The 16,493-nt window shown below is 46.2% G+C and overlaps 1 pseudogene; it reads left to right on the top strand.

The window, feature by feature from the left end:
- Positions 1 to 14,357: 14,357 nt before the first annotated feature.
- On the top strand, positions 14,358 to 14,516 carry LOC120916611 (annotated as a pseudogene).
- The last annotated feature ends 1,977 nt before the right edge of the window (positions 14,517 to 16,493 follow it).

Raw genomic sequence — 16,493 nt, 5'->3', positions numbered from 1 at the left:
AACTTCCGCTTTAAGCAGCCCATAGGTACTGTTTTTTTTCTTTACTTCACCATGAGTGTAAGGCCCCTTTTCAGATGGTGCAGAATCATCCAGGTGGATGACTGTTTAGGTCTGCTCCACTATGCAGAGCAGGCACTGACACGGCCTGCAGTTTTTGAAGGGAAATGCCGTCATTCCCTTCCAATCTGCCAGAAGGCGAACGTACCCCCCTATCTGTCTTTTAGTTTACCAGATCCGATGGTGGCAGTGAACACATGTCGGCTGACATCTGCTGCTCCATAGAACAATGGTCTGCCTGGGGAAAAACGAGTAGACCAATCAGTCCACTAGTCTGAAAGGGGCTTAAGGAAGAAATTGCTTTCCCCATCAACTCAGTATGGGGGGCACATGCAGAACTATTATGCTAGCGGGGGGGCACAGGGAGCTTTCCTGGCCAGAAAAACCAATGCAATGGTAGCCACCAGCAGTAATCAAGTGTAAATATCCAACAGGCTGGTTGTACCCAAGATGATTAATGCTGTTTGAGTAGAGCAAGTTCTCAGTGCTGTGTCCTTGTCCCTTCCTTGAACTGAAATATTCTTGGTGGTTGCCTACTAAGGCTACATTCAGATGGCCATATCTATGGAAAGTATGTTGTGTTCACAGGTAGCAAACTCTGCTATGGTGGCTGTATATAATCCAGCCCCTTGGCTGCAACCAGAACTTGGCCTAAATGGTGAAATTGCATGCACAATGCCTGCATCCACTGCTGTTGACATGAGCAGTTGCATGAAAATGGTCGCGCCATATGTGTGGAGTAAGGCTCCATGCACACTGGGCTTAAACTCCTTTCTCTTGGGAGTAAACCACTCGGCTAGGCAGCTGTCTGGGTGTAGCCTTGCTTCTCCTGCCTCCCTTCTGTAACAGGAAATTTAAAGTGTGTGTGTGTGTGTGTGTGTGTAAAGCCAAAATTATTTTAAGGCTTGTACAGAATTTCATGTCTGCCCAGTCTTGCCACAGAGTTAATTCAGCTCTGAGCAATCTCCAACACAGGAGTTGGTGGGGGGCAAATGGATGGATGTGAGTAACAGGTGACGTGCATATTTTCATGAATATGCCTGAGATTTTTTTATGTACTTCAGATCATCTTTGGCTCTCCCAGGATTGGCTGCTTCACACCTGCGCATAAGTCATGTGACTTTTCTGCGTTTTGACTGGATGTTGGTGATCATAGTAGAAGTTCAGTGTGAAAATGCATGTTGACAAGGGGAGTGTAGAGGTGGGCAGAGAATCTACTGACATGACTCCACCCACCAAGCTCCAGACAAGACTCATCCACAATCTGCTGTTTTTCAGGTCTTGTAACAGAGCGGAGACCTTAACACAGTGTTTCTCAACTCCAGTCCTCGGGGCGCACCAACAGGTCATGTTTTCAGGATTTCCCTCAGATCAAACTGCTGTGGTAATTACTAAGGCAGTGAAACTGATAAAATCACCTGTGCACAATAATGGAAAGCCTGAAAACAAGACCTGTTGGTGCGCCCCGAGGACTGGAGTTGAGAAACACTGCCTTAACATGTAAGGGGCCTTTCACACATGCAGACAGTACTTCCATATGTAATACGAACATGCATCCCTATGGGATAGCGGATGAACATCTGCTGACACCTGATCTCATCAGTCCCCACTATGGTCTGATTTTTGCAGGCAGAAAATCAATTTTTCCATTTTTGTCTGCAGATCGGGTGAACAGACAGATGGTCCATGTTGTGAGTGTGTTTCCCCCCCTCAGGGGAGAGCGGAGATCTGTGCAGGGACCACCTTGTCATCTGCTGGCTCAGCAGGGGGTTAAAGGAGCGATTCCCTGCTGAGCAAGCGGATGAGACGTGTATGGATCCGCACATGTGAAAGGGACCTAAGGAGGCATGTATAGCCTTAGATCAGTGGTCATCAACCCTGTCCTGCAGGGCCCACTAACAGGCCAGGTTTTATGTATTGCCTTGGGGAGATGCAGTCTAGAATACTGCAATCGCTGAGGAGCAAATGATATCAGCTGTGATGGATTTCAGTTATCTTGCAAACCTGGCCTGTTAGTGGGCCCTGCAGGACAGGGTTGGTGACCAATGCCTTAGATGACCACCATAGCTGTAGTTTAGAAAGGATGAGAGAGTGGGGTTTACATCCACTTTTTAAGCTTGTTGGATAACAGCACTAGTCCATTGTCTCACACTAGGACAGGAGGTGTGCATAGCATTACCAGGTTAAAATGGAGTAGGGAGAACTCAAAACAAATGTAGCTATTGCACTTTACCAGTCCTTGGATGTAATCTTTGCCTAGGTTTTTATTGTCTCTGAACATGTGCATAAATGTACCCTGTTGCAGAAGGCAGCCTGTAAAATGTTCCTTGTTGCTGATCCCTGACCCTGCAGGTTATCTGATACCTTAAGACTGTCAAATGCCTTCTCTTACTAATTCCCACCCCCAAGCTATGAACTGCATCCTTGGTTTGGATCTGTGTGGTAATTGGCATTTGATCTAGACACAAGCTGATCGACTCTAGATTGTACTGACAGGATCTCTTTAAAGAAACCAAATTCTCCCCCCCCCCCCCCCCACTCCACATAGCAAGAGTCCAGTCGGATCCAAGCTATACTAGAACTACCCTATAAAATGTCAGGTTTTTTTTCTGGTAATGATTGGCTCCCAGCAGCTTTAGTGCAGAGTGGCAGACAATAGAAAGTTCCATGTATGCCTATGGGTGATGTCACTGCATAAGCTCTGCAGCCATTGCTGGGGAGATCATGTGACCAGAACTCCTTCAGAATGGCTGGTGTACCTTCCTGCATTACAGGGTAGGTAGATCAGGCTTATGCCCCGTACACACGGTCCGAAAATTGTACGAAAAATTCCGCTTTCGAAAAGATTGTACGATAATCGGATCGTTAGTACAGAGCTTCCGAGAGCCGATCAGGACAGTTCATCAGATTTTATTCTATCTGACATGCACGGAATTTTTTTTCGTTTAATCAGTACAGCTGTCGTTTGAAAATGCAATACAAACGCATTGCAACACATGACATCACTTCCGATTATTTTTATTCTGCTGTACGAGAATTTTCGTGACTTTAGTAAACTCGTCAGATTCGACGTGAGATTGGCATACAAAAAAGGACGATCATTCGTCCGATAATCGAATCGCGTGTACCGGGCATTAGAATGGGTGGGAGAAGGTTTCTGTATAGTTGACGTTTGACTAAACCTGTTAAATCCCGGCTGAGAAAATTCAGTTTGTAAATGAATAGAAAACTGGCTAAAACCACATTTTTTTAGAGTAGTGGTTAATGATTCTTATGCTGGTCTAAGGTTAACAGTCTGTCCCAAGGTGCAGTGTGGGGACTTTAAGTGATTAAGAAGTGGAATACAGTAAAACCTTGGTTTGAGAGCATTTTGCAAGACAAGCTAAAAAAAATTTTCATTAATTTTTAATTGATATAAGTAGCGTTTTTGTTTGTTGCGTGTTTTGTCACTGACTAGTAGGGATGAGCCGAACACCCCCCCCGCTCGGTTCGCACCAGAACCTTCGAACGGCGCAAACATTTAGGACGTCAATGGGACTCGAACGTTCGAATTCAAAAGTGCTCATTTTAAAGCCTAATATGCAAGTTATTGTCGTGAAACGTCTTTGAGAACCTGGGTCTTGCACCAGGGAACATGCATCAATGGAAAAAAAAAGTTTTAAAAAAAACTGTCGTTTTTCAGGAGCAGTAATTTTAATGATGCTTAATTTAATCCATGTACGTCCCCGTGGGTCCCGATCGGACCCCTGACCCGCGGGGACGTACATGGATTAATTTAAGCATCAAAATTACTGCTCCTGAAAAACGACAGTTTAAAAAAAAAAAAAAAAAAAAAACTTTTTTTTTTCCATTGATGCATGTTCCCTGGTGCAAGACTCAGGTTCTCAAAGACGTTTTACGACAATAACTTGCATATTGGGCTTTAAAATTAGCACTTTTGAATTCGAACGTTCGAGTCCCATTGATGGCCTGAAAGTTTGCGCCTTTCGAAGGTTCTGGTGCGAGCGCGGGGGGGGGGGGGGGGGGGGGGGGGGGGTGTTCGGCTCATCTCTACTAGTCAGTGACAAAACGCGTAACACATCAAACAAAAAATACATAAAATAAATAGAAAGCAGGGAAAAGTGAAAGTCGCTATTGTGTGGTGCAATGGCCAGCCCTTCGGCCAGGAATCAAAAATTCCTCTGGTCCTAGCCAAAAGACTTGGCCCTAGAGGTAGGTGCAAAAAAAGTGTGAAGTGACCAAGGTGCCAAATCTCAAAGTGCCACATAACACTTGTGTGAGCATATGGTACCCCTGGATTGCCACTCCAGGGGCACATTCACCACAGGCTTTTCTCAACCCTGTGAGTTGCTAAATGTAACCATATTGCTACACTTGGAGGCGCCTCTCTTCTCTTTTATACTCTGTAGCTCCTACTGGATTTTGCTTCTAATGCCCTTGTGGATGGACATTTTATGGTTAAACGATTTATCCCATTGCTATAATCTTTTTATATGGACTATAAACTGAAGGACTTATAAATGATTGAGGAACGAATCCATTTGAGTTTCCATTTATTTCTTATGGGGAAATTCACTTTGATATACAAGTGCCTTGGATTACAAGCATGTTTTTGGAACAGATTATGCTCACATTCCAAGGTTTTTCTGTACTCCACACTGACATCAATGCACTATTCAATTGGGCAAATTGGTTTAAATGTAAGGTTGGGGGGCTAAGAATATACATGCATCATACATACTAGGGGAGTACAACTGGGGAATACATGGTGAAGGATCTGTCTCCCCTCCCCCTGTACAAATCATTAGTAAGAGCTCATTGGAATAATGCGGTAATTTCGGCCACCAGAGGATAGTGTGTACAGAGAAGAGCAATCAAACTGCTCAGAGGCATGGACGAGCTTGGCTATGAGGAAATTTTCTTTAGGTGAGGAGAATAAGTTCATTGGGTCTTTACAGAGGACAAGGGGGCCTGTAATATGTCGTCTGGAAAGATTTACCGACACATATGGGAGGCGTCAGTTAAAGCCGCTGTAAACTGTAGATGTTGCAGAAAACCCTGCAAGGTAATGTGCTAGTATGCACTGCATACTGGCACATTATAAAATGCTTACCATAGAAAGAAGCCACCCAGCTACAGAGCTGTCACTGCTGAGAAGGCTGACATGGTCCCCCTTGTCTTATTGGTTTGTGGGCTCTGGCTATGTGGTTGGAGCCGTGATGATGATGTGGGCCCCCCCCCCCCCCCCCCCCTTAAACATCTTAAATCCAGTGCCTTGAAAGTATTTGTACCCCTTAATTATCCACATGTTGTCATGTTCTAATCAAAAATGTAAATGTAATTTTATGTGCTGGACCAACACAAACTGGCACATAATTGAGGATAGGGAAATAAGTGAGTGTGTGTGTCTTTGCACATCTAGAGTGAACTTTTTTTTTTGCCCATTCTTTGCAAAATAGCTCAAGCTTTGTCAGATTGGATGGAGAGCGGCATATTTTGCCACAGATTCTTAATTGGCTTTCGGTCTGGACTCTGAGCCATTCTAAAACATTACATTGTAGCTCTGGCTGTATGTTTAGGGTCATTGTCCTGCTGGGAGGTGAATCCCTGCCCCAGTCTCTTGCAAACTCTAACAGGTTTTCTAAGATTGCACTGTATTTGGTCCCATCAACTCTGACCAGCTCCCCTGTCCATCCTGAAGAAAAGCATCCCTACAACATGATGATGATGATGATGCTGCCGCCACCATGTTTCACGGTGGGGATGGTGTGTTATGCTTTTGATGTGAAAATCCAGAGATTTTATCTGCTCCGCCTCTGTACTGCCTCCTGGCTTGGTGGCCATCTGTAAGCCCGGGGGCCCCCATAATCTTCTTTTGCCCGGGGGCCCAATGAGTTGTCAGTCCGCCCCTGCGCCACACACAGCGTTTTGCTTTTAGGCCAAAGTTCAGTTTTGGTCTTATCTGACCAGAGCACCTTCTCCACATGTTTGCTGTGTCCCCCACATGGCTTCTCGCAAAGGGGACTTCTTATGGCTTTCTTCCTGCCACTCTTCCATAAAGGCCAGATTTGTGGAGTGCATGACTAATAGTTGTTCTGTGGACAGATTCTCCCACCTGAGCTGTGGATCTCTGCAGCTCCGCCAGAGTTACTATGGGCCTCTTGGCTGCTTCTCTGATTAATGCTCTTTGCCCGGCCTGTCGGCTTAGGTGGCCGGCCATTTCTTGGGAAGTTTGCAGTTGTGCCATACTCTTTCCATTTTCGGATAATGAATCGAATAGTGCTCCATGGGATGTTCAAAGCTTAGGATGAAGTGTGTATTTTTATTTTTTTATAAATATCTAGTATAGAGATAGAGCTCTCTATATCCCTGCTTTTAAACTTCAACTTTATCCTTGACCTGTCTGGTGTGTTCCTTGGCCTTCCTGATGCAGTTTGTTCACTAAGGTTCTCTATAACAAACCCCTGAGGGCTTCACAGAACAGCTGTATTTATACTGAGATTAAATTATACACGGATGAACACTACAAATAAGGTGACTTCTGAAGGCAATTGTTTTCACTAGATTTTAGTTGGGGGGTATCAGAGTAAAGGGGGATAATAAATATCCCCCCCAAAAATATATAAAAAAACATTTTTTCCTCAGTTTAGGCCAATACGTATTCTACATATTTTTGGTAAAAAAATCGCAATAAGCGTTTATTGATCAGTTTGTGGTAAAGTTATAGCAGCTACAAAATAGGGGGTAGTTTTGTGGCTTTTTTTTTTTTTTGTGACTGCGACTTTATGGCGGACACATTTTTGGGACCATTTTCATTTTTACAGTGATCAGTGCTATAAAATGCACTGATTACTGTAAAAATTACACTGGCATTGAAGGGGTTAACCACTAGGTGGTTAAGTCGGTACTAGGTAGTGATTCTTATTGTTAGGGGGCGTGGCTACACGTGACACGTCACTGATGACCATTCCCGATCACGGGGAACAGCCATCAGTGACGGTGTCACTAGGCAGAATAGGGGAATGCCTTGTTTACAAAGGCATCTTCCTGTTCTGCCCTTGCCGACCGCAATCGCGGGACTCCTGGGAGCATCGAGTTTCCGGGACCCGCGAGCATGCTCACGAGGCGCGCGCCCGCTGTTCGGCAAATTTAAAGGGACGTACAGGTACACCAATGTGTCTGCCCTTGCGTCAATGTACATCTGCGTGCGGCGGTCAGCAAGTGGTTAACCACTTCAGACTCATGCTATAGCAGACACAGCTGCAGCTCGGCTCTCGTTTTGAGAGGACGTCCTTCCAGAACCAGGCGCTCTGACTGTGGTAAAGGGCCTGCCATGGCTGATCTCATGTAAACAAACTTGCTGGTTATTGGCATGCCTTTCCTTACACACTGTGAGAGGAGAGCTGACAAGTGTGATGGGAACGTGTCGCATGGAGGCAAAAAAGGCAAAAAAAATACCTGTAATGATGAACCCATTGCCGCCGGTATTCTGTCAAAATAGCCAATTAATCGAGAGCTCCAATCATGTCACGTCTGATTATTAACCACTTGCTTACTGGGCACATAAACCCCCTTCGTTCCTAGGCGAAATTTCAGCTTCCGGCACTGCGTCGCTTTAACTGACATTTGCGCAGTCGTGCGACGTGGCTCCCAAACAAAATTGACGTCCTTTTTTCCCCACAAATAGAGCTTTATTTTGGTGGTATTTGATCACCTCTGCAGTTTTTATTTTTTTGTGCTATAAACAAAAAAAGAGCGACAATTTAAAAAAATATATATTTTTTTTACTTGTTGCTATAATAAATCTCCCATTTAAAAAAAAAAAAAAATTCTCAGTTAAGGCCGATCGCAATAAGCGACTGGTTTGCGCAAAAGTTATAGCGCCTACAAAATGGGGAACAGAATTATGATTTTTTTTTCATTCTTTTTTTTTTACTAGTAATGGCGGCGATCTGCGATTTTTATTGGGACTGCAATATTGCGGTGGACGTATCGGACACTTTCGACACAAATTTGGGACCATTCACATTTATACAGCGATCAGTGCTATAAAAATGCACTAATTACTGTTTAAATGTGACTGGCAGGGAAGGGGTTAACACTAGGGGGTGAGGAAGGGGTTAACTGTGTATCCTGGGTGTGTTCTAACTGTGTGGGGGGAGGGGGACTGACTGGGGGAGGTGACCGATGCTGTGTCCCTATGTAAAGGGACACAGATTGGTCTCCTCTCTCCCTGACAGCACGTGGAGTTCTGTGTTTACACACAGAGCTCCACGTCCCTGCTGTTACCGGCTGTGTTCCCGGCGGACATCGCGGCCGCCAGGTACACGCATCGGGTCCCCAGCGATGCGCCGGCACAGTGGTTACCCGCCGCGCCCCCCAGTGGCGCGCGCGGGTAATGCATTTCAAATTACGTCCAAAGACGTCCACTTGGCACCTGAGAACCGCGCTGTTGACGTCTTTTGTCAATAGCGCGGGTCTCAAGTGGTTAATTACTGTAAAGCAGTGGTTCTCAAGCTCAGTCCTTAAATACCCTCCAACAGGCCATGTTTGCAGGTATTCCTTTAACTTGCATAGCTGCTAAAGCAAAATTAGTCAATGGCTTGGTATTTTGGACAGCCATTTTATCTAAGAGAAATTCCCAAAACATGGCCTGTTGAGGACCATTGCTGTAAAGCTTCAGTAATGGAGATTTAGGTGAGTTGCTGTTTTGACACAACACCGGCAAGCGTATACACTCCGGTGCAATGAGCAAAAAATTTTAAAAATGCTCTGAAGCCCACACACAATCGTTTTTAATGACATTAAAAAAGAAACTTCATTTTTTACAACCCGAAAAACGGTTGTGTGTACGTGGCATCACTGACCTGGCCTGTGTGAAAAACCCCAAGAGCGGTTTCTCCAAAGATTTAAGATTCTCATATTTCTCAGTATATTTCCATAATGTATGTGATATCACCCTTGCCTGGGTCCAATTGGCAAAGCTGGGGGATAAGGTAATAATATATCCTAACTTCTTTTTTCCCCCCCCCCCCCCCTACAGATGCATTTTTATATGTACATCATACCGTGATTTGTAAATGTGAAGAGGCCCTCATGTAGTAAGCAGACATTGCTTTCTAGTATGATTTGCTTTCACCTACAAACAAGCCATCTTAGAAGGATTGTACAGTATATCATTTTGGCATTACTTGATATTGAAATATGGTCTGTATACACTAGGTGGCGCCAGTCCCTCAAAATAGATCAACAATGCAAATTCATTCTGCACTGCAAGTGGAAGTGCGATCGCTGTAGATCTGAGTGGCAGCTCTGAAATGAGGGGAAGCCCTGCTGATTTTAACATCCAATCATGTGCAAGCTAAATTGCTGTTTTTTTTATTTTCCTTGCATGTCCCCCCTCAGATCTACAGCAACTGCACTTCCAAGAGCACTTGTGCAAAGTGGATTTGCCTTTAGTAAATAACCCCCAGTATGTATTGTATACATTGGGCCAGATTCTCAAAGAGTTACGCCGGCGTATCAGTAGATACGCCGACGTAACTCCGAATCTAAGCCCGTCGTATGTCTAAATGTATTCTCAAACTGAGATACACTTAAACATGCCTAAGATACGACGGCCTGCGCTGTCGTATCTTAGGGTGCAATATTTACGCTGGCCGCTAGGTGGCGCGTCCATTGAGGTCGGCGTAGAATATGCTACTGAGTAGTTACGCCGATTCACGAACGTACGCTTGCCCGTCAATGTAAATTTACGCCGTTTCCGTAAGAGATACGCGGCATAAAGATAAACATGCCCCCTAGGTGGCGTATCCAATGTTAAGTATGGCCGTCGTTCCCGCGTTGAAATTTAACGTCGTTTGCGTAACTCGTCCGTGAATATGGCTGGACGTCAATTACGTTCAGATCGAAACCAATGACGTCCTTGCGAAGTCATTTAGCGCAATGCACGTCGGGAAATTTAAGGGACGGCGCATGCGCAGTACATTCGGCGCGGGAACGTGCCTAATTTAAATGATCCACGCCCCCTACCCGGATCATTTGAATTAGGCGGGCTTGCGCCGGGGAATTTACGCTACGCCGCCGCAACTTTACAGGCAAGTGCTTTGTGAATCAAGGACTTGCCCGTAAAACTTGCAGCGGCGTAACGTAAATGCGATATGTTACGCCGCCGCAGATCTACGTGAATCTGGCCCATTAAGTCTAAGCACAAAAGTGTTTTTTTTTTTTTTGTTTTGTTTTTTTTATTGTAATTTTTTTTTAATGAAGGTTTTACTAGAACAACAAGGAAACTTCTTTCTAGAAAATGGGGAACTTTAAAGGCATTGCACTATAACCAATAACACATTTTTAGATAAAATATAATTGTATTACATCACTTTAAAACCTGGTGGAGTGAAACACAATCGCTGCATAAAAGTTACATGCATATAAAGTTAAAATTGTATAAATTAATGTTGTGAGTGATGTATGCCTTATCATTTGTATACATCTATGGCTGGATCTACAGGTGGAATCTGTATTACTAACAAGGCACGGATTCACATACATTGGCACATATTAATGCCGCCGTAGCGTATCTCCTTTGCGCTACGCAGACGCAGCGCAGAGAGGCAAGCATGGAATTCAGGAAGCCAGTGCTCCCCAAGCTGCGTCGGCGTGGCTTAGATTTCGAAGGGGTAAGCCGGCATAGGTGGAAGTGGGTGTGACCCCATGCAAATGATGGTCCGAGCGTGGAGCAGTGTTTTACGCCCGGCGTATCATGAACGGAGCATGCACAGTGACGTGGACGTAAGACCGCACCCCTGTGCGCATGCTCACAACTACGCCCGAGCAACTTCCTGGGATATGCCGGCCCATCGGCTTACGCCGAGTGCATAAATACGCCCAGCCATTCGCCCGTCCGGCACAAAAGTACATCCTGCTTGTTCCCCCCCCCCCCCCCCGAAGCAAAGTACTTTTGTTGAGCGATGGCAGCTGCTAAGGAGAGGAGGAAGAGGAATTTTTCTAAGAAGGAGAGGGCTATCCTAAATTCAGCAATATCCAAATTTCATGTGTGCCTCCATGGTGCCCACAGTGCCAGGACCAGCAGGGCACGTAAGAGGGAGATCCTGGAGGTCAATGCCCTTGGGCATGAGACCAGGACCCCCGACGATGTCAACAAGAAGATTAATGACATGAGACGTCGGGTCCGTGATAAGCTGGCCAGTATGAGGAGGCACGCCAGGGGCACGGGAGGAGGACCAGCTTCTGCTCTGCGGTTGACTGTTGAGGAGGAGGTCATCGGCAGCTGTCTGCAGCGGGAGCAGGTGGAGGGCATGGAGGTCTTTGACTCCGGTGATCCGGCCTTGAGCACAGGTAAGTGTGTTTTATCCCCTATCCGGTGTGTAGCATGTGAGGGGGTGGAAGGGAACATGTGACAAGTGTGTGGGTCCACCAACATGTGAATGCTTTGTGTCATCCACAGATGTGCTGGAGGGAGCTGGGCCATCGTCAGCTGCTGGACGACCCACGTCATCCCTGGAGGAGTGTGCCGACACCTCTCTAGAGGTAGTTGAGGAGGAGCATGTGGATCTTGAGGGATGTGTCTACCTGGAGGAGGATAACATCATCCCTGGACCCTCCCAAACCCCCTCCCCCATCAAGGAAAGCCCCTCAACCTCCTCCCCTATCAGGGAAAGCCCCTCAAGGGCCTCCCCCATCAGGGAAAGCCCCTCAAGGGCCTCCCCGTACAGACGGGCCCAAGCCTCTCCAGCCCCCAGGAAGGCTTTGCATAAGACAAGGGGTGTTCCAGAATCCCTCCAAAAAGGGCTTGTGAGGGAACAGGCCCGCCAGACGCGCCACATGGGTGCTATTGCCTGTGACATGCGCCGTGTGGCAGACAGCTTGGCCTCTTCAGCCAAGACCCAGACTGAATTCACTCTGGCTGTGCAGGGCACCGCAGCCACTATGCAGCAGTGCCTGACGCAGCAGGCTGAGCAGAGCACCTCAATCTCTGACAGCCTGCAGGATGTCAGTGCTAACTGCGCTGCTATGGTGACCTGCATTGGGGAGCTGCAGGCCTCGTGGCACAGGTGAAGAGCCTGGGAGTGGCTATACAGGCCAACACTGCTGCCATCGAGGCGGAGGGGCGGCAGACCAGGCGCCACCAGCTGCACACCACCACCCGCCAGCTGCGGATGCAGGCGCAGACGAACGCTGTCCTCACCCGCATTGCCCTTGCGTTGGAGGGCAGGCAGCCAGCATCTGCCAGGAGTGACAGAGCAGGGGATGATCCTCCTCATGATGCCCCACCCCCCCACCCGAGGCTTCCCCCAGACAACTGAGGAGCCGGAGCCGTGGCACCAGGCCTGGCCCACGACAGGGCAATTAATTTTTTTTGTGGTTTATTTGCTCAGATTATGAGCTTTTTTATTTTCTTTGCTCAGATTATGAGCTTTTGTATTTTCTTTGCTCAGATTATGAGCTTCTTTTTTTTTTTGTAGTGACTGCGCACGGTCAGTAGTGCAGGCTACAGTGTGACTGGTGTGTGAATGTGGGTGACATTCCTGCCAGCAAGGCGTTTCACCTTGAGGTCATCCCCACGACCGTGTGAATGTGGTGTGAATGGACAGCAACACCATTGGGGTCTTGGCTTGGCGTTGCTGCTCCCAAGTCCTGCATGGTGGACTTGGGCTAAACCAATGTGAAGTGCATGTGGTGTGTGTGAGAAGAGCACAGGACCCCAGATGGCAAGTCACTTTTTTTTTTTTTATGTTTTTGATATATATTTTTTTTTTATTATTCTTTTTAGTTCCTTTTTTTATATATATTTTTCTTTATTTTGTCTTTCTCAATTCGCGGCAGCACCCCCCCAGGCCCATGCCTGAAGCTGTGTAAGGGGTCCCATAATTCCTGATGGCGGTCCTGCCTGGCATGTTGGCATACAGGTGTTGTCCTGCAAGTGTGGTTGCTCAGCTCGTCTGTAACGGTGCTGCTGCAGCTGCTGTCCAGCTGACCTGTGCACGTCTGGTGCTGAGTTACACCTGCTTTATGTGGAATAACTTTAGGCCGGACGTTGAACTTGCATGCACCGGGCGCACGTACGTTTGTGAATCACCATATCTCCCTCATTTGCATATTTGAATACAAAATCAATGGGAGCGGCAAATGCACCCAGCGTAAATATGCGCCTACGATACGCCGGTGTAGGAAAGTTACGTCGGTCGTAGAAAGCCTATTTTCAGGCGTATCTAGTTTTGTGGGCACGGCGCACAGATACGACGGCGCATATTTACACTTACGCAGCGTATCTCGAGATACGTCGGCGTAAGTGCTTTGTGAATCCAGGCCATAGTATTTACTTTCTGGAAACCATCTGTCCTTGGCTCCATGCAGGCAGGTGTGCTTAGCAGAGGAAACCCCTTCTGAAGACTTCAGGGATGTATGACATAATTTGATTAGATCTGGAAGCAACGGAAGAATTGTAAAATACATTTTTTTAACTAAGTAAATAGAATATCTATTTACTAATGCTAGCAGTTTAAGGATTCAAAATAATGTCAATGCTGATTGAGAGTGTGATGTTCAGCTTTAAATACATTGAAAGTTATATTAAAGTGGAGTTCCACCCAAAAATGTAACTTCTGCTTTTCGGAATACAGGTATTTGCTCCCACTTCTGGGGATAGATCGCCGCAGTATCCGCTGCGATTTATGCCATGTCCACGCTCCCCCGCTGTGTTCTGGGAGACACACTGGTCCCAGAAGAAGACAGCAGGGACCAGTGAGGACACGCAGCGCGACATGCACAGTAGGGAACCTGCTGCGCATGTCCTCCTGCCTTTTAGTACCCCCCCTCCCAGTAAGAGCCTTTCTGGGAGGGGAGGGGGTACTCGTGTGGGTTTGCTCACGAACTGCACTGTGTGTGTCTATTGACATACAGTGCGGCTCAGTCCTGCTCCCTTGTCTCTGGATTTGATTGACAGCAGCAGGAGCCAATGGCTCCAGTGAAAATGGAGAGCGAGAGAGAAGCACTGGACTGAGATCAGGCTCAGTTGTGTGGGGGGGGGGGGGGGAGGGGAGCTGCACCTAAAATGTTTTTAACTCTATGCAGAGAGTGCATTAAGGTGGTTCTTCTCTTGACACTACTAGACTGGCACACCAGGAATGTGGGGTGCTATCATCATCATTAACCTTGTCATGATATTAACCTGCATGCCTTTTAGCACTGGTGCTTGTTTTGAGATAGCTCCTGAAAAACCATGCTGGGGGTGCCAACAAGGGGGATGGGCTTATGGGTAGTTTGCACATCCTCTCCATATCGCTTCTTAGCCTTTTGGCTGAGATCAAGTGTACTATCTGTCCTTATCAGTGTCCAGTAAGGGTGCTTCTCCATCATTTTGACCTTCTGGTTGTATAGTATCCAGTGGCGGCTGGTTCTCAAAATTGTTTGGGGGGCGCAAACAAACTGAAACCTCCCCATCAAACACAGCCACTGTGCCCCTCAAATGCTGCCACTGTGCCCAATAAATGCTGCCACTGTGCCATCTGCCGTCTGCCCAGCACTTATCCTGTCTCTGGTGGGCAGCGGGTGACGGTGGGGAGCGGTGTCCTCCATGTCTTTCTCGATGTCTTCTCCCGCCCGTTCCTCCTGTCCTCTCCTATGACTGGACGCCTGATAGGTGTCCAATCACAGCGCCTGTCATTTCAGCCAATCGGGTGACAGGTAACAGCCCCGAGCAGAAAGGTGGTTCAGTGTTAGGAAAGCGAATATTCGGTTTCCTAACACACAGCTAAGTGAACTGCGAGCGCCCAGCATTGTGCCCGCTGTTCACCCTTTTGACGCCTATTGGAGCCTATTGCTAAGCAACCAGTCTGTGCTTGTACCAGCCACATACTTACTAATCACTGATATAACCCAAGCCATTCACTTATATGGCTGGGAATACTCAGCCATGTAAGCAAATGGGAGGGGAATGGAGCAGGTTGTATCTTTGCCTAAATATGGTCACTTTGCCATATTTGGGCAATCACTGATCCATCCTGAAACTGCTGCAGAAAAAACATCTTTCTACCGCATCTTATCAGAGAACGCCTTGCATTTATTGAGAAAATGCAAAGAATTATTTGAATAGTGTCCTCACCTAGTGGCTGACCTCCGGTGTTCACAGTACAGTTGGGCAGCCATTTGCCATGGGACCAAAAGCAAGTTGAGATCACTGGAGTAGTAGTGTCTAATATAGTTATTTCCAGCTTCCACGGGCATCCCACAGGTTTGGTATATACAGTACATAGTTACATTTGGTTTAAACAGGACCAATATAACTATGTATAAAATGCTATATCTGGAATTATTCTTTAAGCCAGACTTTTTTTAACTAGGGTGCCTTGGCAAAATGCCTAGAAATTTACCAAAAATTGTATACAAGCCAGCGGGTGGGTCAAACCTGCCTATTAGTTACACGAAGCCAAGGGTTTTCATTGTGCACCATTACAACCTTCTAGCTGCCAGTGTCTTAACAACCAATGACATCATCGGTTGATAAGGAGGACGCCTAGCACCTGCACAACATCCTTGTTTGTACAATTGGGAATACCCAAAAAGAGCAAGACAATGGAGTTTTGAGGTGCAGAAAAATCTATCAAAATCAAATTAACAAAAGATAGAAAATGTTATTACATAAATAGTATAAAGCCTCGTACACACGATTAGTCCATCCGATGAGAATGATCTAAAGGACCGTTGTCATAGGTTAACCAATGAAGCTGACTGATGGTCCGTCGCGCCTACACACCATCGGTTAAATAACCGATCGTGTCAGAACGCGGTGACGTAAAACACAACGACGTGCTGAAAAAAACGAAGTTCAATGCTTCCAAGCATGCGTCGACTTGATTCTGAGCATGCATGGATTTTTAACCGATGGTTGTGCCTACTAACGATCGGTTTTGACCTATCGGTAAGGAATCCATCGGTTAAATTTAAAGCAAGTTGGCTTTTTTTTAACCGATGGTTAAATAACCTATGGGGCCCACACACGATCGGTTTTGACCGATGAAAACGGTCCATCAGACCGTTGTCCTCTGGTTAACCTATCGTGTGTACGAGGCCTTAAACTACTTAAAACTTTGGAGCCAAAACAGCCCTGTGATCACAAAACAAAAGAATGGTTGCCTCTACATTTTTCACCACAAACGTAACTTCTTCTGGACCTTTTTATTACAATGCCACTAAAACAAAGAAAAAATACAATCAATTTTAAGATAAACACAAATACATAAATATATGGTCCATATATGTATGTATTTGTGTTTATCTTAAAATTGATTATATTGATTCTTGTTTGTTTTAGTGGTATTGTACTAAAAAGGTCCTACAAAAGCTCCAGAAGAAGCCACGTTTGTGGTGAAACATGTAGAGGCAACCATTCTTTTGTTTTGTGACCACACGGCTGT

This window comes from Rana temporaria, chromosome 10 (genome assembly GCF_905171775.1).
Source record: "Rana temporaria chromosome 10, aRanTem1.1, whole genome shotgun sequence".
Lineage (NCBI taxonomy): Eukaryota > Metazoa > Chordata > Amphibia > Anura > Ranidae > Rana > Rana temporaria.
The sequence above is the reverse complement of the archived record's forward strand: the minus strand, read 5'-3'. Positions and strand labels throughout refer to the sequence as shown.